This window comes from Orcinus orca, chromosome 1 (genome assembly GCF_937001465.1).
Source record: "Orcinus orca chromosome 1, mOrcOrc1.1, whole genome shotgun sequence".
NCBI lineage: Eukaryota > Metazoa > Chordata > Mammalia > Artiodactyla > Delphinidae > Orcinus > Orcinus orca.
The window spans coordinates 151,862,130-151,888,624 of NC_064559.1; the positions used below are offsets into that span (position 1 = coordinate 151,862,130).

The 26,495-nt window shown below is 37.7% G+C and overlaps 1 long non-coding RNA gene across 2 annotated transcripts in view; it reads left to right on the forward strand.

Moving 5' to 3' along the window:
• LOC117196965 (uncharacterized) overlaps positions 1 to 6,518 on the forward strand; it is a 35,076-nt gene extending 28,558 nt beyond the window's left edge. Inside the window, exon 3 of one of the 2 annotated variants that reach the window (XR_004477413.2) lies at positions 5,351 to 6,518. This is a non-coding gene — a long non-coding RNA (uncharacterized LOC117196965). The remainder of the gene's footprint in view (positions 1 to 5,350) is intronic. The other variant, XR_004477414.2, reaches the window with a different exon arrangement.
• The last annotated feature ends 19,977 nt before the right edge of the window (positions 6,519 to 26,495 follow it).

The following is a 26,495-nucleotide window of genomic DNA, read 5'->3' on the forward strand; positions in this document are numbered from 1 at the left end:
GCCCCACTCATTGGTAATTGAGATGTTTTTCATGTTATTTCAGTCTTTTTTGTCATCCTTCATCTTTGATAATTTCTGTTGCTATGTTTTTTAAAACTCACATATCTTTTCTTCTGCAATGTCTAATCTGCTCTTAATCCCATCCAATGAATTTTTCATTTGGGGTATTGTATTCTTAGCTCTGTGAGTACCATTCAGTTCTTTGGTATTTCTAGCATTTCCCATTATGTTCATGTAGTCCTTAGTCAGGGATTTATAAGAATACATGAACATAATAAGGAAATATATATATATATATATATGTGTGTATACATATATACTGTTTTTAAATCCTTGTCTAATAATTTTATTATCTCTATCATTTCTTGCCCTGTTTTTATTAAGCGATTTTTCTATTTGTCACAGGTCACATTTCCCTGCTTCTTTACATGTTAATGATTATTTTAGTGGATGCTGGACACTGTGAATGTTATGTTGTTCAGTGACTGGATTATATTGTCTTCCTATAAAGGATGTTGAGTTTTGCTTTGGAAACCAGTCAATTTACTGCCAAGTTCACTTGACCCTGTTGGGCTTTGTTACAGCAGATCTAGATTAACCCTCATTCTAGGTTACAGTAAACCTACTCCTAAAGTATGGCCATTCTGAAGTTTCAACTAAATGTTTAGGGTATTCTAGCTGGTCAGAAAAACAATATCTCTCAACACTGTGCAAGCTCCAGAATCTCTGTTCTTCTCAGAAAGCCTTGCATATGTTCTTTGTAAGACCTCATAGTCATCCTGCACATGTATAGCTTAGCATTCAGCCAAAACTCAAGGAAACCCTATGAAGATTCTCAGAGCTCCTTCTCTGTACAGAGAAACACCCTTCCCTGGGACACTTCTCTACAAATTCTAAACACATCAGCCTTCCCATACTGGGATCTCTGTTTCCTGTGCCCAACAAGATCTTTGCTTTTTAGGCTCCACTCCTTTGTTCCATGCCTTGGAAAGGCAAAAAGGCAGAAAACCTGGATGAATGCCAAGTTCACCTCCAGTGTTTCCCTTCTCTCAAGGACGGCTACTCTGCTCTGCAGGTTGCTCAACACCTGAAAACAATCACTTTGTATATTTTGTCAATTTTATAGTTATTTGTTATAGGACAGTAAATCCCCTCCCATTACTCCCCCTAAGTCAGACTATTCCATCTTTTATGTGCCGTCCTCCAGCCTGAGATCACCTTCCCAGTCCTTTCCTCTTCAACTGCATAGCCCAACTCTACGCCTTTCTGTTCCTTGACATAAATGTGTCCTTGCTCCCCAGCTCATTTTGCTCTCTCCATGAACACCTGTAGATTTATTATCCCACTGACATTTATTATATGTGCTGGAGACAGGAATCTGGGAGAAGGTACAATGGTTTATAGTACTACAGTTTTTTAGAATAGCTTTCTCCATAACTTTTCCTCAAATTATCTGCATCTTATTTATAATAAATATCATTTCCTGGCAAAGAAAACACATGCTATAATACTTATGAAAATTGTCATTCAAATAAGATGCAATGTATATAATAATTTCCATCTTCAGAGAGTATATGTTTGATTAGATTTCATTTTTCATATACAGTATATGCATGTGTTTTTAAGCTATATTACGCACTAAAATAAACTCCAACATACTTACTCAAACGTGTTTTGCAACAAATTTCCAACATATTGGAGGATACCACTTAATAAGGGCTGCCAAACTAACGTGCCTTTGTTTAGTGTCAGAATACAGATCTTCTTGCCAATTCTAAGCACATACTTAACCTTCTTTTAAGTGTGCAATTGATTAGTCTTTGTCCTGTTCTTTTTACGAATTGTATATGTTTGCTTCTATAAAGCTTTACAAGCATGTCACTTTTTCACTGGGATCAATCAGAAGTTTCTTCATATACTACAGCCAAAATAAAGCTAAAGAAATAAAATGGAAGCTGAGACTAACAGAAGATGGCAACTGTCATCCATAAAACCCAATGTCAGGTTGTTGAATCCATCAAAACTGTCTCAATGATCTCATTAACTGACTTATTTTAAGTACAATAAGTGCTAAAAATTTGAATTTTTCAAATCAATCATTATTAATAAAATATTGCTTTCATATATTTATAAGTCTTATATATTGTATGTCCACAGACAATACCATTTTTATTAAAGATATTTCCCTTCCAAAAATTATTTTTGAAAACCACTATTTAAGATGAGCAAAAAGCTTCAATGTTCAGGAAAACCTTAGACTGATTCTGGCTTAAATATTTTGCTTTTTCCTGGGTCTTCTTGTCTTTTTCTTGCCCCTCTGTAGTCTCCTCCCCCCATTTCTACCTCCTGTGACAGGCAGAAAGGCTACTCTTCATGCCATTTTCATAACCATTATTTCTAATAATAGCATAAGTATAACCAAATCTAACTAACATTTCCTCTATTAGTAAATATTTACTTTGTCTTCAATATTTCATTACAGTGAACACTATCCTAAAGATATTCAAGACTATAAATTAGTTTTCTTTTTTTAGACTTTTTTTTAATTTATTTATTTTTGGCTGCATTGGGTCTTTGTTGCTGCACGTGGGCTTTCTTTAGTTGTGGTGAGCAGGGGCTACTCTTCGTTGCAGTGTGCGGGCTTCTCATTGCGGTGGCTTTTATGGTTGTGGAAGCATGGGCACACGGGCTTCAGTAGTTGTGGCACACAGGCTCAGTAGTTGTGACTCGCGGGCTCTAGAGCACAGGCTCAGTAGTTGTGGCGCACAGCCTTAGCTGCTCCGCGGCGTGTGGGATCTTCCCAGACCAGGGCTCGAACCCGTGTCCCCGGCATTGGCAGGCGGATTCTTTTTTTTTTTTTTTCCCAGTACGCAGGCCTCTCACTGTTGTGGCCTCTCCCGCTGCGGAGCACAGGCTCCGGACGCGCAGGCTCAGCGGCCACGGCTCACGGGCCCAGCCGCTCCACGGCATGTGGGATCCTCCCGGACCGGGGCACGAACCTGTGTCCCCTGCATCAGCAGGCGGACTCTCAACCACTGCACCACCAGGGAAGCCCGGCAGGCGGATTCTTAACCACTGCACCGACCAGGGAAGCCCTTTAGATTATTTTCTTATGACAGACTCAAAGTAGTGGAGTATTAGATTAAAACTACTATTTTCCATTTCTTAAAAGACTTTTAGCAAATCATTTCAGTAGACAGTGAGAACCACTTCAAACTGGAAAGCAAATACTATCCTATGTCATCTGCTCAAATTTAATTTCACAGAAAAACCTCTGCCTTTTAAGTCATAGATATTAACCTGTTGGACATTTGTTTTGCATTCCTTGCTCCAGGGAAATTCCCTTACCTCCCCACCGCTCCAAAGCTGGGGTTATGTTCCTTTTGGGGGGCCCTCAGGGGCCTCTTTGCTTTAACCTTTTACAGCACTAACTGTTTCATAATTGCTCATTCATTTTTGCTTCATCCCCAGATTTTATGTACCTGCCACCAGAGGCTTTACCTTGTTCACAGATATATTCCCCAGAACCTAGAACAGTGTCTGGCACACAGCAAGGATGCTATAATTTTTGCTGAATTAATTATCTTTATTAAGGAAGTGACTACATATCCTTTTCCATGTCCTTAAAATTCACAGTTTGGGGGTTTGTTTTGATTTTGTCCTACCAAGTACAGCAATGCTTAGCATACCTCATGGCACACAGACATACAAAAAAAAAGTTTTGAATGCATCAATAAACTAGTTCATTTACTTAAAAAAAGGACATGACATTCCAGAACAAACCAAATCTGATAGGTATACTGTTTTAGGATTTGGGGATTACAAAGAGATCTAGCAGTCAGAGTAAATATTTGCTTACTTGATGTGTCATTCACATTTCAGACCTGAACCTACCATTGTCTGTGTGACCTTAAGTAAGTCCTTTATGCTTCTTAGCTTCAGTTTCTTCATGTATAAAATTATGTGGTTAGACCAGATCATCAGTATGTGTTCTTCCAGTTCATTTTAACTTTACTTTGGAAGGGAATTTATTGAGTTATAATAAGACAATGTGACACACAGAGCTCAGTAACCCTGTGTTTTTGGTTTTTAAATTTGTTTTGTTTTACTGTAATTTCTTAATTACAAAATTTCTTTGAAAAAACATAAAGTACTTGTGAAAGCCTGATAAAGTTAGATGATTGTCCACTGGTAAGAGAGTAAATTTGTATGCCTCTAATGGTCATCAGAGTAGTTATTTGGGGCCATGAATATTTCTTTGTTCGGTTGGGCAGGTTGTTACTGTGGTTGTATAATAACTGACACTAAAGCTCAGTGTAGCTCTTTCAAGACTCTGGTATCCTTTTCAGAGATACGGCACATAGTATTGTATGTTAACTAACTTTAACAAAAGAATAAAGTAGGGTAATCCCCATACCCATCTCCTTTTGAAAGGCCTATGTCTAAATACCTTTTAAGACTCCAGGGGTAAACCAAATTATCTAGGAATCTAATAGTTTTGTTCCTACATTTTAGTTCCCATTTGAAATGGCACTAGTCCCTCAGTAGACCGATAATCATATATTCACACCATTGAATATGCTAGTTTTGGGAGTGGTAAAGGAATAACTGTATTCCTCCATCTGCCCCTGATTTCTCATAAAGATAAAGCACAAATATATCACTTGGAGTGCAAGTCAGTGATCAGTGGTGCAAGAAGGAAGCCCACAGCAAAGTCAGAAGTGATGGCACAAGCTTATGTGCTATAGGAATGTTCTGGAGAAGGCACAGGGAGGAAAGGAAGACTAGACATTGTGCCTAACATAGGTTAGAGGACATCGCCCTCTGAAAGGGGAAAAGAGGGTGATCTAACAAACTACATAATTGCACATTTTTATTGTTATCATTGTATTACTACAGTTATGTGCTTCTGGTTCAATGGCTTGAGGCTATATATATTTTATGAGGCTATATATATTTTATGACTAAAATATATATAGTCTGATTATCCAACAAGATATCTCTGCCTTCTTCCTTTTCTCTCCTCCTTTACCTCCTCTGTATCATCATGTTTTTTTTTTCTTTGCCTCCCTGGTACCGTCAGATTTATGAAGCTCAGTCTATTGATTCATTTATGACTTTTGGACATTTAGTATTCAGATTAACAGCCTTGTTCAGTGTGTTCTGTCTTACTTTCTTGTATGTAATTGTTTTTATAATTGTAGAAAATTTTTAAATATTTTAACTTATTTTTATTTCAAGTAGTTTGTTTAAAGTTGTAATCAGGAATTGCTATAATAAAGGGAAAATTGTTTAAACTTGCTCATGTTTCAAATATGTAATAAATCTTAAATGTTTTATTTCCTCCAAGGTAACTCTTCAGAGACATATCTAGCATCTCAAATCATCTCTAAGTCTGGACTTAGATGGCATAAAGAAGAGCCCTCTGGGGGAGGCTGATGACTTCATACTTAAAATCTATTCTCCTGGCAACGTTGGAAACTCAGATATGTTCCAGGCAAAATTTCACCCCTAAGAAGTCATAATTCCAATCTTAAATTCTCAGAATTTCTAAAGCAGAATAATTTTATACAAATCTCCTCTCTGCAGAATCTCTATTTTTGGTTTCTTCACCATACTGACTTCTTAATCAAAGCCTTTCTCCTGTCATACAAATTTGCCTAGGAAGTGCTCAGTTCTAAAGGAAACCTTTTCAGTATATATTGGTCAGGATGAGCTAGTCTATGCTACAGCAACAAATTACCCCTCAATCTCATTTTATAACACACTGAAAGTTTGTTTATAGCTTACATCAGTGTGGGTTGGTCAACTCTCTTCTAAAAGGTAGTTCAGGGACTCTCATTAGGTACTCCATTAGGAAGATATGAACCCTGTAGTTGCCATGAGGAGAGAGTTAGAATTAATTGAATAAAAGGTCAGATCTACAAGTGATATAAATCATTTCTGCCTATATTCCATAGCCGCAGCTTAACTGCAGGGGAGACTAAAAAATATAGCTCTCAAGTGAGTCCAGAAAGAGAAAATTATGTGGTATTGTCACTGCTACACACTATAATCCTTAGTCCCAAGAAGCAAACATGGAATTTCATAACCACAAACTCTATGAGACATATAATTGAATTTTTTCTAACTCTGAAAAGGTTTGGAAATTGATTTCCCAATGATTTTCCTGTAGCCTAGCAAGATAGGAAAAGCAATGTATTGATTCATACATATATACCTACCTACCCTTATTCATCCACCCATATATTCATTCAACAATATTTCTTTTATACAAGCAAAAAACATATCTGATTTTTTCCATGTAATAGTGCATCTTAAAGATTGTTCCATATCTATATTTATATAGATAGATACATACATAGTACAGAACTATCTCAATCATTTTAATAGTTATAGCTATTCACTATACTTCCCTATTAAAAGACAGGTTGTTTCCAGAGAACACACTTAATACATCTTTGAATATATATGCAATTATGTATAGATAATTCAGATTCCTAGAGGCAAAGAGAACTGTTGGGTTCACAAGCCAAAAATTAATGTTAGTACATAGTTGTGACCATTAACTCAGCCAAGATGACTGGTATATATTTTCTAACTGGTTTTGTTCTGTCCTAATTGTTTAACTTTAATCATCTTTTTGTATATGTGTTTTATTATTATAATAAGAACCTATTATGTAGCTTAGCAGCTCATAGCAATTGTCAGGTTTAGAAGTAGAAATAAAAACAAAAGCTGTAAGGAAAAAGAGAATGATAGAGAAGGGAAAAAAAATCAGTTTAAAAAGTGAAAAAGAAAGGAAGGGAAGGATGAAATAAGGGGAGGAAAAGAAAAAAAATACAGATGGACAGGCAGACATTCAGAGAGGAAGGCAGGAAGGAGCCTTTGGAAAATTAAATGATGTTTTCAAATTATGTTTCCAAAGCCAGATTAACATTGAAACGAAGAGCCAAGAAAACACAAAAATAGAAAACTATGGACCACTCTCATTTGGGAAATTACCCCTAAAGTCCTAAATGAAACACTGGCAAATAAAATACAGCAATATATTAAAGTATAATATTCCATAACCTAGTGGGATTCATGCCACAATAAATCCAATATCTAGATTTTCTAAATACCTCAGTCTCTCCAATACCTAGAACAGAGCTTTGCACTTTGAGTAAATATGTACTAAGTTGATGAATAAATGTATGAATAGTGAAAATCTTTTAATATAATTCATCATATTAATAGATTCAAGGAGAAAAATTATGTGATCATCTCTAGAGATGCCAAAGAGGCACTAATAAAATTCAGCATATATTCCTGATTTTAAAAATATCGATAAAATAAGATTAAGATCCTGCCTTAATATTGTTTTAGAGAGACAGATTGAGAAGCAACTAAAAATTCGTAAGTAGCAATAACAAAATTCATCAAGGTGGTCCTGCCACATTACTGTATAAATCAATGGTTTTGAAATATACAAATAATAACTACTTAAAAATATAATAGAAGAGAATATCCAATTTATAATAGTAATAAAAAGATACGATAGTTAAGAATACCCTTAACAGATAAAGTGAAAGATTTATAAAATTGAAAATTTTTAATTTTACTAAAGGACATTTTAAAATGTTTACAAATAGAAATATATATCCTGTTTTTCAATAGAAAAGCCTTCACTATTATAATATTCTATCATTTTTAAGCCAACCTAAAAAATTATATATATATATTATATTTATATACTTATATATATCAATACTTAGTGGCAATGGTGGTAGAAAAGGGGCTTTGTGGGGGACTACAGTGTTTCTAACATGCATTGAAAAGGTAACAAGACTAACCCAAGATACCTGAAAAAGAATAACAAGTAAATTATAGCTGTATCAGATATTGAAACATACTATCCAATTCCTACTGCATCATAACAACTCCAATACTTAGCAGTGTAAGACAACCATTTCATGATATTCCTGAAATCCGTGGGTCAGGAATGCAGGGCACAATGATGGTGTGTTGCTTCTAGAAACATTAGAATAACTGGGAGTGACTCAGAATTTGGGGGTTGGAATCATAACAGCTTTACTCACATGTCTGCTGCCTGGGCTAAGATAACTTGTAGATACAGCCCAGCTAGAGCACCTACACATGTTCTCTTCATGAAGCCAGGCCAGAACATTCCTAGAAAAAGCCACCCAAAACACTGGTTTGATGATTTGCCTCTGAGAGGAGCAAATTAGTTGGCAGAGGTGGGAAGAGTAGGAGAAAAGGGAGGAAATGAAGAAAGGGAGAGTCCAAAGTACGAAGGAGACTCACCATGTTTACATATTAACTTTTATTTTTTTTAACTAGTTAATATATCAAAAAAAAAATTAGCCTAAGTAAAATTTTACATCTATTTATGATATACTTGATAAATTAACTGAAACTTCAAATTTCTTTATGTTCTGCTAGAATTTTTTCAGGATACAATGGTCAAAAAATTATTTTTTCAAGATTAGAAGCTCTGTTGTTTTTTTAATGGGAAAATAATTATTTGGTTTTTTGAAGGATGAATGTAAGTTCTAACGCACAGAGCAAAAAGTTGTATGCATATTATTTGGGTGAAGTCAAAGGAAGTTCGTACCATCACTTCAAAATATTCATGCTTATAAAAAAATGCCATGCTTTTTTCTTAATTTAATAAAAATGAAAGCAGGGGCTTCCCTGGTGGCGCAGTGGTTGAGTCCGCCTGCCAGTGCAAGGGACACGGGTTTGTGCCCCGGTCCGGGAAGATCCCACATGCCGCGGAGCAGCTGGGCCCGTGAGCCATGGCCGCTGAGCCTGCGCGTCCAGAGCCTGTGCTCCGCAACAGGAGAGGCCACAGCAGCGAGACGACCGCGTACCGCAAAAAAAAAAAAAAAAATGAAAGACGTATTTCCCTCATATTTGTTTCATGTTTGACACTACTGCTTCTTGTTTGGCCCAAGTCAGGGCCTGAGCTTTGAGATAACCCCAATTACTGGCAACCTACTGACAGTAGGTATAAGTAGAATGCCCTGGGGAAGACTGCTATATGAGCCTCAGGAAGGCAGCTTGTGAGATCAAAAAAAATCTAAACAGAAAATGTGTCACCACAAATTCAGCTTTGGAGTCAAACTCATAAGATCAAGAATTTCGTGCCTTGGAGTTCCCTAGTTTTCTATATGAATGGCATAGTCTTATTAAATATTAATTAAATTTATTAATATCATTCTATACTGAGGTTCAGTCTGTATTTCAAATTTCCATAGTGATCCAAAGGAGACTATCACCGTAGTGTCAACTTGCTACAAAATGATTACCTAGAAATTCTAAGTAAGCCCTGATACATTAACCATACAAGCTGGGAAATAAATTTCATAACATTGAGTTAGATATCAAAGCATGATGGAATTTCAATAATAACTTTGTTACAAGGATATCAAACCCAACCTTAGTCTGGGCATATACAATTACTTCAGCCATGAGGTCAATAAAGCCATTTCTATGAAGCTCTTCTTGAAATGAGGAAGAGAGTGAGCCCTTCAGGAATTGTCAGAATTAGGACACCTCTCATAGCAGCCTTCCTTAAGTCTTTACCATTGTTGCCTTATGGTCCAAGAGCTCTCTTCTCTAAATTGTCCCTGTTGTATCTTGAGGCTGAATACAGTGCTGGCACTTAATAGGCAAAAAAACAAATCTTTGTCCATTGAAACTAGTTGGAATATATTGATAAAACTTAGTTTCCTCAAGGGCAAGTCCAGTAAATCCATGATTTCTATTACCAGAAGTTATGCTAAGCACTTTATATTTATTATTCACATATTATTCTCAAAACAACACTGAAAGGTAGTTACTATTATTTCAATTAGACAACTAAAAAAAAAAAAATGAGGCTTAAAGAGGTTGAGTAACTTGCCCAAACATATACAATGAAAGAGACAAAATTTGAATTCCTGCTCAAACCCCTAGGCTGCCTCTCAACTCAGGTCTGTACAGGACTAATTGCTATCTATAATCTCACAGCTAGCCTTCCCCACTCCAAGTACATACATTAAAGAGAACAGGTAAGGTGACATACAAAAACTACTAGGTAAGCAAATTCATATAAAAGAACTATTTTGAATATATATCAGGCCATTTAGAAATGCTGACTTTCCCATCCTAAGAATGCCTCTGTTAATTCTCTGGCACCATTGCATTAATGATTAACTTTTGCTCTTTAATTCCTACAGCAAGAAAATAAACATGATGTCTCTACAGCACTAGCATGAATATCACTCTCTGAAATTGTGCCCTAGAGGAAGAGGTTGGCAAGGGAAAATTGTCTTCCAAAGGCTTATATGCTTGCTAGTCACTTCTTACTTTATGGTTGCTATCATGTCCTAAATGAGGTTATGTAAGTAAAACAAAGATAGACTTAAAAAATTATTATTAAGTAACTCTAATATTCCATTTTGCATCATTAAAGGTCAAGGGCTAAATAGCTACCTCTGGCTTGTAAATTTATTTTACTTCTTTAAAGAAGAAAGTCATAGAAAGAGATTTCTATGTCATTTCCTGGAGAGAATGCTAATAAAGTCCAGGGAGGACCATGGTCAAAAAGATGCTCTCAGGTCTCACTGAAAGACAACTTCCAATGGTTAGATCTATTCTTCTGCTAAGTTGTAATTTCACTTGTGTACTGTCTTCAAGTATGTGGAAGAGAGACAAGGACAACAGAAAAATGAGAATCTAGGGGTTGGTGCTTGACAAGTTTTCTGTAATTTGATTTAGTCTGTAACACCAATTAATCTTTTGCAAAAGACCTTTTTGATGCCTTCAATTCATTTCCAGTGACAATATATTTGCACGCACAGGTCTTTTCGTGCAACATTTACTAATGTTGTGGTAATGGGGCTTTAGAAAGGAAATGCTTATTGTTTCATTGTATCTTTTTTAAAAATTTATTTATTTATTTTTGGCTGTGTTGGGTCTTCGTTGCTGTGCACAGGCTTTCTCTAGTTGCAGTGAGTGGGTGCTACTCTTCGTTGTGGTGCGCGGGCTTCTCATTGCGGTGGCTTCTCTTGCTGCAGAGCATGGGCTCTAGGCGCACAGGCTTCAGTAGTTGTGGCACATGGGCTCAGTAGTTGTGGCTTACAGGCTCTAGAGCACAGGCTCAGTAGTTGTGGCGCACAGGCTTGGTTCTCTGCGGCATGTGGGATCTTCCCGGGCCAGGGCTCAAACCCGTGTCCCTTGCATTGACAGGCAGATTCTTAACCACTGTGCTACCAGGGAAGCTCTCACTGTATCTTAATAAAGGTTAATGCATATCTCAACTTTTTCTGACTTTTAGGACTAAAAGTGAACTTAAGTAGCAGTAAAGTTAAATCATCTGCTGCCTTCAAGGGACGTAAACACCAATTTTCTGGCACCTCATATTTACCAATGAAATTACATTAAACAGTGAAATATTAGCTCTTTTAGCTTTTACTTGCTTCCTATAATGTAATGAGGAAGCACTGTATCACTTAGTGTGCTCCTTCCTTCTGCCAAATCCATCTCTGAGTTTCTGGCAGAACTAAAAGAATGTACCTGAGGTGATTATCAATATGTTAGATTATTAAAAATTAAGTACCCCAGCATTCTCTTTTACATTCATTTTCCAGGACAATTGTCCAGAATACCTGAATTAAAGGCTACTCCTTCACCGCCTTAACCTTGAATTGCTTCATCCTGAAGACAGAAGGCCTATCTCACAATCTGGGCATTTTAATGGTGATGTAAATTACTGACTCTAAAGAAATAACCAACTTTTAACAAGAGGCAGCCAACTACATCGTGGAAAAACTTAGGCTCAGTGTTAATCAGATAGGATACAACCAGTATGACTCAGAATTCACTCTCTGCATCACATATATCATCAACAAAGGTGGTTTTTATCATGGTAATTGGCCTGGGCTGGGTGAACCGATTTTAGAACAGATGGACAAAAACCTTAACAAAAATAACCACAAATGGCAAAGTCACCTGAAACATAAACATCTGATATTTAACCTTTTTGTTATGCCTTAGGAAAGGAAGGAGATCCCAAGATACATATACAAAGATGTTTAGTTTCTTCTCCTTTGTTCATGGCAAGAACTGATGATCAGATGATGTAGTAGAAATCAAACAACTTTTAGTTCCTGTTCTGACATTAATTGAGTGGCCTTGTGGGAAGTTACTTAAGCTCTCTGGCATAAGTCTATTTGGTTGTAAAATTATTATATTTTGCTATACCTTCTACATCCCCTTACAGCTATAAAACTTCAAAATTCTATCAATACAATAATTTATTATGAAGCATGTAATACAGTATCTTTGTTTTGTTCACTGCTGAATTTGAGCACTTAGAATTGTGCCCAACACATAGTAAATTCTCCATAACTATTTCTTGAATGAATATAGCATACTTAAGTGTTTGTTGAATGAATTCATATATAAAGTATGTAACCTTTCAGTTTATTACTGGCTATATTATTATTTACATACAGAGAATATGTTGTGAAGAATTTTTTTGAAAACTCCCAAAGTACCACGAGTTAAAGTTCATGGTATAAAAAAAGAAGTTAAAAAATAAGGACAGTATTTTCTAATTTTTTCACTCCATAAAATACCCAGAGATTAATAAATGAGCAGCCACATGCAGTATAACAGATCAAGATCAATTATACTGTAAGACCAGATGCCATAAAACTCCTAGAGGAAAACATAAGCACAACACTTTTTGACATAAATCACAGCAATATTTTTTTGTTTCTGTCTCCTAAAGCAAAGCAAATAAAAGCAAAAATAAACAAATGGGACCTGACTAAAAAAAACTTCTGCACAGCAAAGGAAACCATCAACAAAATGAAAAGACAACGTACTGAATGGGAGAAAATATATGCAAATGATATGACTGATAAAGGATTAATAACCAACACATATAAGCAGCTCATACAACTCAACATCAAAAAAAAAAAAAAACCTGATTAAAAAATGGACAGAATAGACATTTTTCCAAAGAGGAAATGCAGATAGCTGACAGGTACATGAAAAGATGCTCAACATTGCTAATCATCAGGGAAATGCAAATCAAAACCACAATGAGATATCATCTCACACCTGTCAGAGTGGCTATCATCAAAAAGAACACAAATGACAAATGTTGGCAAGGATGTGGAGAAAAGGAAACCCTTGTACACCGTTGGTCGGAATGTAAGTTGGTGCAGCCACTGTGGAAAACAGTATGGAGGTTTCTCAAAAAGCTAAAAATAGAACTACCATATGACCCAGCAATTCCACTCCTGGGTATATATCCAAAACAAACAAGAACACTAATTCAAAAAGACACATGTACCCCAATGTTCATAGCAGCATTATTTACAATTGTCAAGATATGGAAGCAACCTAAGTGTCCACAGACAGATGAATGGATAAAGAAGATGTGGTAAATATATATATATACACACATATATACTTACAATGGAATACTACTCAGCCATAAAAAGGGATGAAATTTTGCCACTCGCAGCAACAATGGAGAGAATTGGAGGGCATTATGATAAGGGAAATAAGTTAGACAGAGAAAGACAAATACTGTACGATATCACTTACATATGGAATCTTAAAAATACAACAAATTAGTATATATAACAGAAACATGCAGATTCACAGATGTAGAGAACAATCAGTGGTTACCAGTAGGGAGAGGGAAGAGGGAGAGGCATTATAGGGGCAGGAGAGTAAGAGGTACAAACTATTAGGTATAAAGCAAGCTACAAGGATATATTGTACAACATGGGGAATATAGCCAATATTTTATAATAACTGTAAGTGGAGTATGACCTTTAAAAATTGTGCTTCACTATGTTGTACACCTATAACATAATATTGTACGCAACTATACTTCAATTTTTTAAAAAATCAGTGAAAATTGACGAGTACTTGGGGAAAAGAAAAAAGTAAAGACTTTTAAAAAAATCTTTGGATCTTTGGACAAATATTTCCTGGACTTCTGAGTTACAAAACATGAAATTCTAAAATTTTAAGACTAGATATTCAGACACCTAAACTGCAAAAGAATCTGACCATGGTCTTGGGCATGTCTGTTTGACTCCTATTATCCACATGCCTCAAATATGTATTTCAGTTTGAAACTAGGAATATATGGTGACTGTAAGAGAAATACACCTTGTTCAAGCTGAATGAGTAGTTAGTTGCTGGCTAAATGAGCTGATCTTTTGAGTAAAATCATTTATATTTGTCTACTTAAATGCTGGAATATATACCCCAAAAGTTGGTTTAAGTAGAATTAATGCCAAGCTTTTGTTGTTGGCAATATATAATCATACGTTCATTTTCTATTTAGAGCCATTTCTTGTTTATGATTACAAAATTATTTCATCAATATAAAAGAGAGACTATAAGCAAGAGAATGATAGAAATAATGCAAGTAAAAAAAAAGAGGGGAAAATTTGTATGTGAATACCTCATAGAGATTAGAAAGGCAAATGAGGAGATAGAAAATAATAATTGCTATTATTTGTTGAGCATCCACTCTATGCTTTAATAAAGCATACTTTAATAAATTAAATAATCTTCATAACAATCATAACAAATATATATTATCATCATCTTCTTTTTCAGGTTAACATGTAATTATGCATTAGAATGCCTGGTGGTAGCAAGTTCTCTGGAGAAAAAATAAGCCAGGGCAGGGGCAGGGGTGGGTGTGGGGGGCTAGAGAATACAGCATCATCTTATAGATGAGAAAGTTGAGGCTCAGAGCAATAAAGTAACTTGTCAAAGGGCAGACAGAAAGTCAAAATCTAAACTAAGTTCTATCTGACTCCATTGTCCACACTATTGACATCAAACTTCCAAAAGAGAATTTTTGAGATATCAGTGATAAATTCGCAGTGCCTGATGCTGAGAAACACTAAATTTGATCTACACTTTGGTTGTCAAGGCTGATCATATGGCTATTTTATTACGTATACTACATCATGAAGCCTCAGGTTGAAATGTGCTTATATTTCCATATATTTCAGTATATCAGGGCAGGTAAAACTTTAAAGAATGAATTCCACTTTTTAGAGCTGAGTTGAAAAGAGTTCCTTCCTCTGCCTTTTTAACTGCATTAATCACAATACTAAATCCATTTTCTGTATCTCACATTCCAGAAATAAAAATTAGCTACATTCTTTTTTTTTTCTTAATTGATTTATTTCTGTTTTTGGCTGCATTGGGTCTTTGTTGCTGCATGCGGGCTTCTCTCTAGTTGTAGCAAGCAGGGGCTACTCCTCGCCGCCGGGCGCGGGCTTCTCACTGCAGGGGCCTCCCCCGCTGCAGAGCACGGGCTCTAGGCATGTGGGCCTCAGTAGTTGTAGCTTGCTGGTTCTACAGCACAGGCTCAGTAGTTGTGGCTCACGGGCTTAGTTCCTCCGCGGCATGTGGGATCTTCCTGGACCAGGGCTTGAACCCGTGTCCTCTGCATTGGCAGGCGGATTCTCAACCACTGTGCCACCAGGGAAACCCAAAATTAGCTACATTCTTTTGACAACCTATAGTTTTTATTTCTAATTTGTCTTCTTTAATCTTATTTCCTTCCTTCCAACCAAGTTGAGGCCTGTGGACTTTTCAAATGGTTTTCTCGGTGTGTCTTGCACCTCCTGTCTCTTCACTGTGGCTGCTCTCCTTCTCTCTGCATTCCCCACACCCCTTCACCTTCCTCAATCAACTGCAGCACCCTGCCCTCCATGCTGTTCCTCAAATATGCCAGGGTGCTCGTGCCTGACAGTTTTGCAATTTTGTTTGGCTTCTGCTTTTTCCTGGAATATTCTTCTCGCTCTAACCAGATATCCGCATGACTAACTTCCTTACCACCTTTAAAACTTTCCTCCAATGAAAACTGCTCAATGGGACTTTGCTAAAAACTATTTATTTTTGCAAACTGCTCCCTATACCCCACACTTACCCTGCTCTACTTTTTTAAAGCATCACCTTCTAACAAACTAAATACTTTATTTTTTATTTTGTTTGTTGTTTATTTTCTCTCTGCTCCTCTACAATGAAAGCTCCATGAGGGCAGGGAACTTTGTCTTATTTTCTGATACATCCCCAAAGCCTAAAACAGTGCCAGACACATAGTAGACTCTCAATAAATGTTAGCTAAATAAATAAGCATCTCATTAATATAAATTCTTAGAGTGAAACTTCTTAGTCAAACAGTGGGCAGATTTCAAAATTCAGAGGCTTATTAGTAAATTAATAAGTAAATTAAAACACTGATTACAAAGTTTACCTAAAGCAACAAAAATGTATGGTCTGAAAATAGAAGTGCCTCGCACTCTGCAGAGGACTCACCTCCTCACTTCCTCTCAACTGTTACTCCTCTTATTGACCACAAGCCACAATGATGTACAAAACCCTATCTCTGAGGAGCAGCAAACACCTTCCAACTTTGATCTACTCACCCAACAAAGGTGCTTAAAACTAAATTTAAGGACAGACCACCACTGATCTAGATGCAAAAGTCATACTCCAGGTGTTTTATTCACTGGACCTTCTCATATGTGCAAAACCCAGGGATACTGTCCTCACTTGCCCTTTCCAGACTGTATTCTTTGCCAGTTTAAACATACCTGGTTCCAACCTAGGATCCTAGTTCTTATCCGTCCCGGAGCCACCCCTCTGTTAAGCCATCTGCCTGGTCTGACTTGGAGTCCTCTTCTTGCCTCTTTCCTACATTTTGCTCCAACACCCAGGAGGCGGGCTTCTAAATTCATAACACCCATGCTCTCCCTTTCTGTAGAATCCATGCTCTATAATCCACCACCTTAGCTGACCTGCCCTCAACAATTCTACCCCATAGTCAAACAACAGTAAATAAAATATAAATGGAAAAAATTTTATATATGTAACATATAATTTATATGTACCCCCTAAACTGTTTGTGTTCCTACTGTTCTTCCCAGTCAGGGTTATTAATGCATATATCTACATCTCCTTCTCCCTGTTCTTCCTAAGCCTGGTTCCCATTTGACATTCATTGCATATTTCAGAGAGTACTTCCTCTCCTTTAGCATCTCTCTTATTACTGAGAAAAGTTAAGCCTGTTCTAAATTGTTGCTCATTTGTTTTGACCCTTTGAATCAATGAAGCAATGAAACTAAAACTCTGCTCTCTTTTTTATTTGCCCCATGGCTTTCTACTGTACACTACCGAGTGGTATTCCAGCTCTGCAAGCCGCCATATATTTTGTGTTCCATTGTACAAGGGTGAGCTCAAAGTGAGATGAATATTCTTCTCTCAAACTTTCTAGTGACTCCATCAGCATAACTGATAATTATGTCAGCATAATTGATAATTTATCCAACCAGATGCAAATACATTCAGGTTTACCATTAACTCCACTGTGTGCTACAATCCAACACCCACATTATTCTTCTCAAAGCATATCTGCACATTAAGTATTCCCCCTTCACAGTCTTATACTAACTCCATCACTGCAAATTCCATCCCAGTTTCCCTTTTCTCCAACAGGAGGCACAGATTGACACTGATTTAGTGGATCCTTTTAGATTTCCTTGCTGTTTTCATTTCTAAGTCTCTCTGAACTTAAATTCACTTGTTTTTGTCTTATACATGTGGTGTCTCCGTTTCCTGTTAATTCCTGATCACCTTTTCACAAAGGACCTACAGCCAGACCTAAAGGGTGATAGAGTTGGTTTTTATTGTTCCCCTTTCGCTTATCTCCCCTGGCTTCCAGCTGGACCCAGCTGCCTCTGGCAGCCCACCATTCCAGACCCCCACTTACCCCTCCCACATCCATTTTCTACCTTAAAACATAATGCAGCTACAATAAAAGCCTTAGGTCAAAGACCTCTGTCTACACCACTACCACCATCAATCTGTGACCTATATCTCTTTTATTTAACTAAAGATTAGGAACCTCAGACCAGGAAAAAAGTAAAGATCACACATTACCAAAGAAGCAGAGACCCATTTGGAATAGGTAGATAAGGCTGTGGTCTGTAAATCATATTAGAAACAGACCCTCTGACTTGATAATATTCAAATTTGGCTGGGTTTTTTTTCTTTTTAGATATATCCCAAGTCTCCCCACTCTCATCATTATATATCTGAAACCTGAGATTTTGAATGCCAGTAAGTTATGTTTTCAAACTTTTCTCCTGGCTAACAATATGTGTTGCAGTAATCATGATTTGATATCATCTACTTAGCACTGGCTTGGAGTCACCAGATACAGGTCCTAGTTCCACAATTACTTAGTTCCACAGCTCACTAGCTGTGAGAACTTATGCAAGTTACCTAGGCTTTCTTAGACTTAGTTGCCTAAAGTAAAATGGAAATAATAATTGTAGCCTTTGGAGGTCCAGCAAAGTTTAATAAAAGAACTATTTATAAATGTGTAGGCAGAGTTTAGAGAACACAACAAGGAAATATGCAGTGCCCAGGGCTATTAATATCCCTGGGCCTGAGAGGCCAAAGAGCAGCTACCAGAACCAGGGAATTCAGGGAGACCTTGGTTAGAGGGAAGCAGCCAACCCAGTATAATGCAGCAGGCAGAGAGCTGGGCAGTAAATACACTAACACGACCTTATCCCTTTTCCCAGATCCCACCAGTATCTCTCATTGGCTGACACCCACCTGGAAGCCAGAGGGCAAAGGAACCTAGTAGGAACTGTCCATAAAAGTCAGCCTCCTGGAACACCTGAGCAAGAGGTAAAGGGTGAGGATGGATCTGGAGGGGCAGCAGAAGATATCCATCGCAGTCTACACAGTTTGCTCCTCAGTAGCCATTCTGACCAGTTAATCTGGGTGAAAAAAATCCAAATCCCTAACACAGATGACAAACAAACCATTAGCTACTGCATTATTGCAGAATGATGCCATACTCCTACCCACAAAACATGAGCTATCACCGGCACTCTAAATATAAAGGAGCAGAGGGAGGCAGGAAAAGCAAAAATTAACTTGAAATTTAGGCGCAATGTTCATTGCCTTTATAAATAGCCATGAAGCTGATTATCACCACTTCCTTTTCCACCACCACCAATTCTGTTTAACTTACCTTCTGCAACACCCGGGGTTGGAAGGTGTGACTCAACCTTCATTTATGAGTCCTTATTGGTCCACACTTTATTGAGTTGCCAGAGTTTTCCACTGACCATGAAGAATAGCACTAAAGGATGTCCTAGCAAACCCCCTAGGTTACAGAAACAGCCCTCTTTGCCCTGATCGTGGAGGAGCAGCCCACTTCTTCCTTGATATTTGGGCTTATTCACTCTGGCAGATACAGTGATCCCTTTCTCTGCCTGTCGCTTTAATCCCAGAGTATCCAGGGAGCAGTCTGAGCTTTCAGTTCTTCAAAACTATGACTGGGCTCTCTGATGGAAGCACTTCTCTCTGAGGCATTTCTCTCCTGAGCCTCCAAATCCACCAAGTCCAAGAATACTGGTACAGGAAACAAAAACAACTTTAGCATGTTATTTGGTATAAAAGTGAGCACTGCCACTCTAGCCTCCAACTCTTGCATTCCAGAGCCCCATATTCTGACTAATGGGAAGACTAACATACGTGGACTGATGGTTTAAGTCATACACCACTATCTGTATGACAGCACCAAATCTTACTGGGTGTTGTATCAGGGCTGTACTGTGACCGCTCCTGCGTCATGGGAGTAAGTGGTAAAATTGGTGAATACTCTGGGCACAAACCCACTGCAGCCCTTTCTTTGCTGTAATGTATGCCCCAACAGTGGAGGAAATGTTTTGTGGAACAGCGTGGTCATGGATACAGCACTCTAAGTCTATAACTGGTGGTGCAGGCAGAAGCACTGTGTTTAAGGAGGCAAGTCTGTCCTAGAATACATGTCTACTCTGATGAAATCAAAACACTGCCTCTTCAATGTTGAAAGAGGATTGACATAATTGATGTATCACCACATGGCTGTAAAGTACTCCTGGGGAGTAATACCAAGTCACGGATCAGACCTGGTGAGGGAAAGGCCATATTTTTGAGCTCATGCAGAGCTTCCCACACTGCTGCCATTGCCGTAGTTGTGCACAGATCTAACACAAGCTGGAGAAAGAGGCGGATGGACAGCCATCTTGCCAAGCTTGTTATTGAGGGCCTCCTCCACTGTGGATGCCATCTGATGACACAGAGGTGGGGCACAAATGTCTCGCCACTCAGTGCCCACTGTGAGAGAAGCATCACATACCTCTGTCCCACACCTCCTATCAGACTCCAGCCCTGACCCGGAACCATATCTGCCCCATGACTACAGGAGAGGAGGAACTCTTCAAAGAGGCCACTGAATCTTTCTGATTTTCCACTCTTTTCAAAGTTAAACATTCAAGTACTTCATTTTTCCCTTTTCTCATTCTCTTGACAAAAAGTTTATCTGTGAATATCCAATCTCAGAATCTCACTTTATTTTTTTTTAATTTTATTTATTTATTTTTGGCTGTGTTGGGTCTTCCTTGCCCAGGCAAGGAAACACTGACACCTCAATTCTAATCCTTTCTGCTAGTATTCTGCTTTGGCCTAGGTTTTGAAGAACACACAGAAAATAAGGTCTCAGACGGAGGCTTTGCTCATGAACATCTAAAAATCTTACTAATACAACATTTAACTGTTGCATTAAAGGCCACACACACACATATGCACATGCACACATATTTACTTTGTCATTCATTGAACCAATATTTCTCTTTTTTTAAGATTTATTTTTATTTACTTATTTTGGCTGCACCATGTCTTAGTTGCAGCATGTGGGATATTCGTTGAGGCATGTGGGCTTCTTAGTTGCAGCATGTGGACTCTTAGTTGTGGCATGTGAACTCTCAGTTGCAACATGCGTGAGGGATCTAGCTCTCCGACCAGGGATTGAACCCAGGCCCCCTGCACTGGGAGCACAGGGTCCTACCCACTGGACCACCAGGGAAGTCCCTGAACCAATGTTTCTTGAGGTCATATTTTTGCCATGTATGTTTTGGGTAAAGGAGGATAAATTAGTGAATAAAATATATTAAAATCCCTGCCCTCCTAGAGTTTATATTCTTTTAGGTGAAAAAGATGTTAAAGAGGAAGCAGACAATAAATAAAATAAACACAAATAAATACACAGTGTGTTAGATGGTGATAAGAGGGAAAGGCAATGGGTGGGGGGTGAGGAGAGGGACAGTTGTGACTTCAAATAGAATGGTCAGGGGAGACCTCATTGAGGTGACGTTTCAACAAAGACTGGAAGGAAAGAGGGAGTCTTTATATGTTTAGGTGGGAAGAGCATTTCAAGTAGATGGAATAGCAAGTGCAAAAGCCCTGAGTGGGGGAGCACACCAGGCATCTATGAGAAACAGCAAGGAAGCCAGTGTGGCTAGAGAAGAGTGACTCAAGAAAGGGTCTTGTGAGATAAAATCAAAGAGGTAATAAAGGCCAGATTGTGCAATGTTTTATAGCTTTATGAGTTTGGCTTTCACTTTGAGTGTGATGGGCAGCCATAAAGGGTTGAAAGCAAAGACGAAGATGATCTGACTTCTTTTTAAGAGAATCACTCTGGCTGCTTATTTAGAATGGATTGTAAGGGATTAAAGGCCAGTTAAGAAGCCGCTGAAAATACACACACACGCACACACACACACACTCCAATCTACTCTTCGGAGTTTCATCATTTGTTCCTTTTCTCATTTAATAAACATTCATTGGGATGTACAAAAAACTACAGCTGATATTATATAAACCCTCTAGCCCACTGCCTACCCCTAACCAAGAACTTGAAAAGGAGACGGCTATAGACTGAATGCTTGCATTCTCCCAAATTCATATGTTGGAACCTAATCCCCAACATGATGGTATTTGGATGGGGCCTTTGGGAGATGATTGGGTCATGAGGACAAAGCTCTCATGAATAGGATTAGTGCCCTCATAAAAGAGGTGGCAAAGAGGTCCCTTGTCTCTTCCACCATGTGAAGACACAGCAAAAAAACAGCTCACCAGGAAGCAAGCCCTCACCAGACACCAAATCTGCCAGAGTCTTGATCTTGGACTTCCCAGCCTTCTGAACTGTGAGAAATAAATTTCTGTTGTTTATAAGCCACCCAGTCTTTGGTGTCTGTTACGGTAGCACAAAGGAACTACTCTTTACAAGTATTATACTGCTGTGCATCTTGCCTGCTAGGAAGACCTGACAAAGCCCTGAAATAATTTTTGCATCCTTAATGCTTATCAAAGTAAAGAAACACAACAAAAGAGACCAAGTTTCTGGATTGCCACACAATCAGCTTATGACATTTGATATTGTTAAGACAGCTGCATATTTTCAAAGAAAAACTGTAGTGTTCATAGAAATATGACTGCAGCCCTTAAAAAAGACACAGATAATAATAGCAATTACTTTTACCGAAAGAGGAGATTTCCATGGAATTCAAGAGAGAACTGCAGTCATTTCTGCTATTAGAAAACATACATAAACATTATTCAAACTTTTTATATCCTAAGATTCCAGGAAAGGATTTTGTTTTTAAATACCACTAAGATGATCTGAAGGCCCAAAACTCCACAGTAATCCTGATGCTGCCCAAGATGGAGGTTATGTAACAAGAATTTCTAATCAGAAAGCAAGCCGATCAGACAAGCATGAGGCAGAGTCACCGGGTTTTTAGCTTTAGCAGGTTTCTTGTATTGAAGCATCATCCTAGCAAAGCGTTGACTTTAGAAATTGCATATATGCTCACTGCTCCTGGGATCCTAAGAAAATGAAACAGATCATCATTTCTATCCTCTGGCTTAAGGTAAGAGGCTGGTTTTGGAAAGAAGTGTGATGTTGTAGGTTGAACACCATCTGTTTCATACCTTGATGAATGTTTAACGCAGTTTCTTTTCCCATCGTTCAATTGGCTCACACTTATTTATATACCTCAAGACTCCTCTTGTGCTCAGCAGCAGAAGTCTTCAGTGAACACTGAACTGCCTGAACCTCTCCAGCATCTGGCTCATGTCTATCTTATCACTTACCATAAATTGTATTTATCTTTTCCATTAGAGTATAAGCCCCTTGATGAAAGGCATCCTGTCTTACTCATCTTTGTACTTACAGAACACAGTATGGTACTTAACAAATAATGTGTTCAATAAATGTTTTGAATAGGATTAAAGACAAACATAAGGCCTGATACCATAAAACTCCTAGAAGAAAACATAGGGAAGAATCTCCTTGACACTGATGTTGGCAATGATTTTTTTTAGATGTGACACTGAAAGCACAAGCAATAAATGAAAAATCAACAAATGGAACTACATCAAACTAAAAAGCTTTTGCACAGCAAAAGAAACAGTCAGGGGACTTCCCTGGTGGCGCAGTGCTTAAGAATCTGCCTGCCGACATTCACAGAAAGATAGACAAGATGAAAAGGCAGAGGGCTATGTACCTACCAGATGAAGGAACAAGATAAAACCCCAGAAAAACAACTAAATGAAATGGAGATAGGCAATCTTCCAGAAAAAGATTTCAGAATAATGACAGTGAAGATGATCCAGGACCTCAGAAAAAGAATGGAGGCAAAGATCAAGAAGATTCAAGAAATGTTTAACAAAGATCTAGAAGAATTAGAGAGCAAACAAACAGAGATGAACAATACAATAACTGAAATAAAAAATACACTAGAAGGAATCAATAGCAGAATAACGGAGGCAGAAGAACAGATTAGTGACCCAGAAGAGAGAATGGTGGAATTCACTGCTGCGGAACAGAATAAAGAAAAAACAATGAAAAGAAATGAAGACAGCCTAAGAGACCTCTGGGACAACATTAAATGCAACAACATTCGCATTATAGGGGTAACAGAAGGAGAAGAAAGAGACAAAGGACTAGAGAAAATATTTGAAGAGATTATATTAAAAAACTTCCCTAACATGGGAAAGGAAATAGACACCCAAGTCCAGGAAGTGCAGAGAGTCCCATACAGGATAAACCCAAGGAGAAAGATGCAGAGACACATAATAATTAAATTGTCCGAAATTAAACACAAAGTAAAATTACTGAAAGCAGCAACAGAAAAACGCCAAATAACATACAAGGGAATTTCCATAAGATTAACAGCTGATTTCTCAGCAGAAACTCTACAAGCCAGAAGGGAGTGGCATGATATACTTAAAGTGATGAAAAGGAAGAACCTACAACCAAGATTACTCTACCCAGCAAGAATCTCATTCAGATTTGATGGAGAAATCAAAAGCTTTACAGACAAGCAAAAGCTAAGAGAATTCAGCACCACCAAACCAGCTCTACAACAAAACGCTAAACTAACTTCTCTAAGTGGGAAAAAAAAGAGAAGAGAAGGACCTACAAAAACAAACCCAAAACAATTAAGAAAAAGGTAATAGGAACATACATATCGATAATTATCTTAAACGTGAATGGATTAAATGCTCCAACCAAAAGACACAGGCTTGCTGAATGGATACAAAAATAAGACCCATATATATGCTGTCTACAAGAAACCCACTTCAGACCTAAGGACACATACAGACTGAAAGTGAGGGGATGGAAAAAGTTATTCCACACAAATGGAAATCAAAAGAAAGCGGGAGGGGCTACCCTGGTGGCGCAGTGGTTGAGAGTCTGCCTGCCGATGCAGGGGACACGGGTTCGTCCCCCGGTGCGGGAAGATCCCACATGCCGCGGAATGGCTAGGCCCGTGAGCCATGGCCGCTGAGCCTGCGCGTCAGGAGCCTGTGCTCCGCAACGGGAGAGGCCACAACAGTGAGAGGACCGTGTAATGCAAAAAAAAAAAAAAAAAAGGGGGAGTAGCATATTCATATCAAATAAAATAGACTTTAAAATAAAGAGTGTTACAAGAGACAAGGAAGGACACTACGTAATGATCAAAGGATCAATCAGGAAGAGGATATAATAATTATAAACATATATGTACCCAACATAGGAGCATGTCAATTAATAAGGCAACTGCTAACAGCTCTAAAAGAGGAATTTGACAATAATTGTGGGGGACTTTAACAACTCACTTACACCAATGGACAGATCATCCAAACAGAAAATTAATAAGGAAACAGAAGCTTTAAATGACACAATGGACCAGGTAGATTTAACTGATATTTACAGGACATTCCATCCAAAAACAGCAGATTACACTTTCTTGTCAAGTGTGCACAGGACATTCTCCAGGATAGATCACGTCTTGGGTCACAAATCAAGCCTCAATAAATTTAAGAAAATTGAAATCATATCAAGTATCTTTTCAGACCACAACACTATGAGATTAGAAATCAATTACAGGGAAAAAAACATAAAAAACACAAAAACATGGAGGCTAAACAATACGTTACTAAATAACCAAGAGATCACTGAAGAGATCAAAGAGGAAATCAAAAAATACCTAGGGACAAATGACAATGAAAACACGATGATCCAAAACCTATGGGATACAACAAAATCAGTTCTAAGAGGGAAGTTTATAACTATACAAGCCTACCTAAAAAAACAAGAAAAATCTCAAATAAAAAATCTAACGTTACACCTAAAGGAACTAGAGAAAGAAGAACAAACAAAACCCAAAGTTAGCAGAAGGAAAGAAACCATAAATATCAGAGCAGAAATAAACGAAATAGAAACAAAGAAAACAGTAGCAAAGATTAATAAAACTAAAAGATGGTTCTTTGAGAAGATAAACAAAATTGATAAACCATTAGCCAGACTCATCAAGAAAAAGGGGGAGAGGACTCAAATCAATAAAATAAGAAATGAAAAAGGAGAAGTTACAACAGACACCGCAGAAATACAAAGCATTCTAAGAGACTACTACAAGCAACTCTATGCCAAAGAAATGGACAACCAGGAAGAAATGGGCAAATTTTTAGAAAAGTATAACTCTCTAAGACTGAACCAGGAAGAAATAGAAAATATGAACAGACCAATCACAAGTAATGAAATTGAAACTGTGATTAAAAATATTCCAACAAACAAAAGTACAGGACCAGATGGCTTCACAGGTGAATTCTGTCAAACATTTAGAGAAGAGCTAACACCCATCCTTCTCAAACTCTACCAAAAAATTGCAGAGGAAGGAATACTCCCAAACTCATTCTACGAGACCACCATTACCCTGATACCAAAACCAGACAAAGATGCTGCAATAAAAGAAAAATACAGATCAATATCACTGATGAGTATAGATGCAAAACTCCTCAACAAAATACTAGCAAACAGAATCCAACAACACATTAAAAGGATCATACACCATTATCAAGTGGGTTTTATCCCAGAGATGCTACAGTTCTTCAATATACGAAAATCAATCAATGTGATACACCATATTAACAAATTGAAGAAGGAAAACCATATGATCATCTCAGTAGATGCAGAGAAAGGTTTTCACAAAATTCAACACCCATTTATGATAAAAACTCTCCAAAAAGTGGGCATAGAGGGAACCTACTTCAACATAATAAAG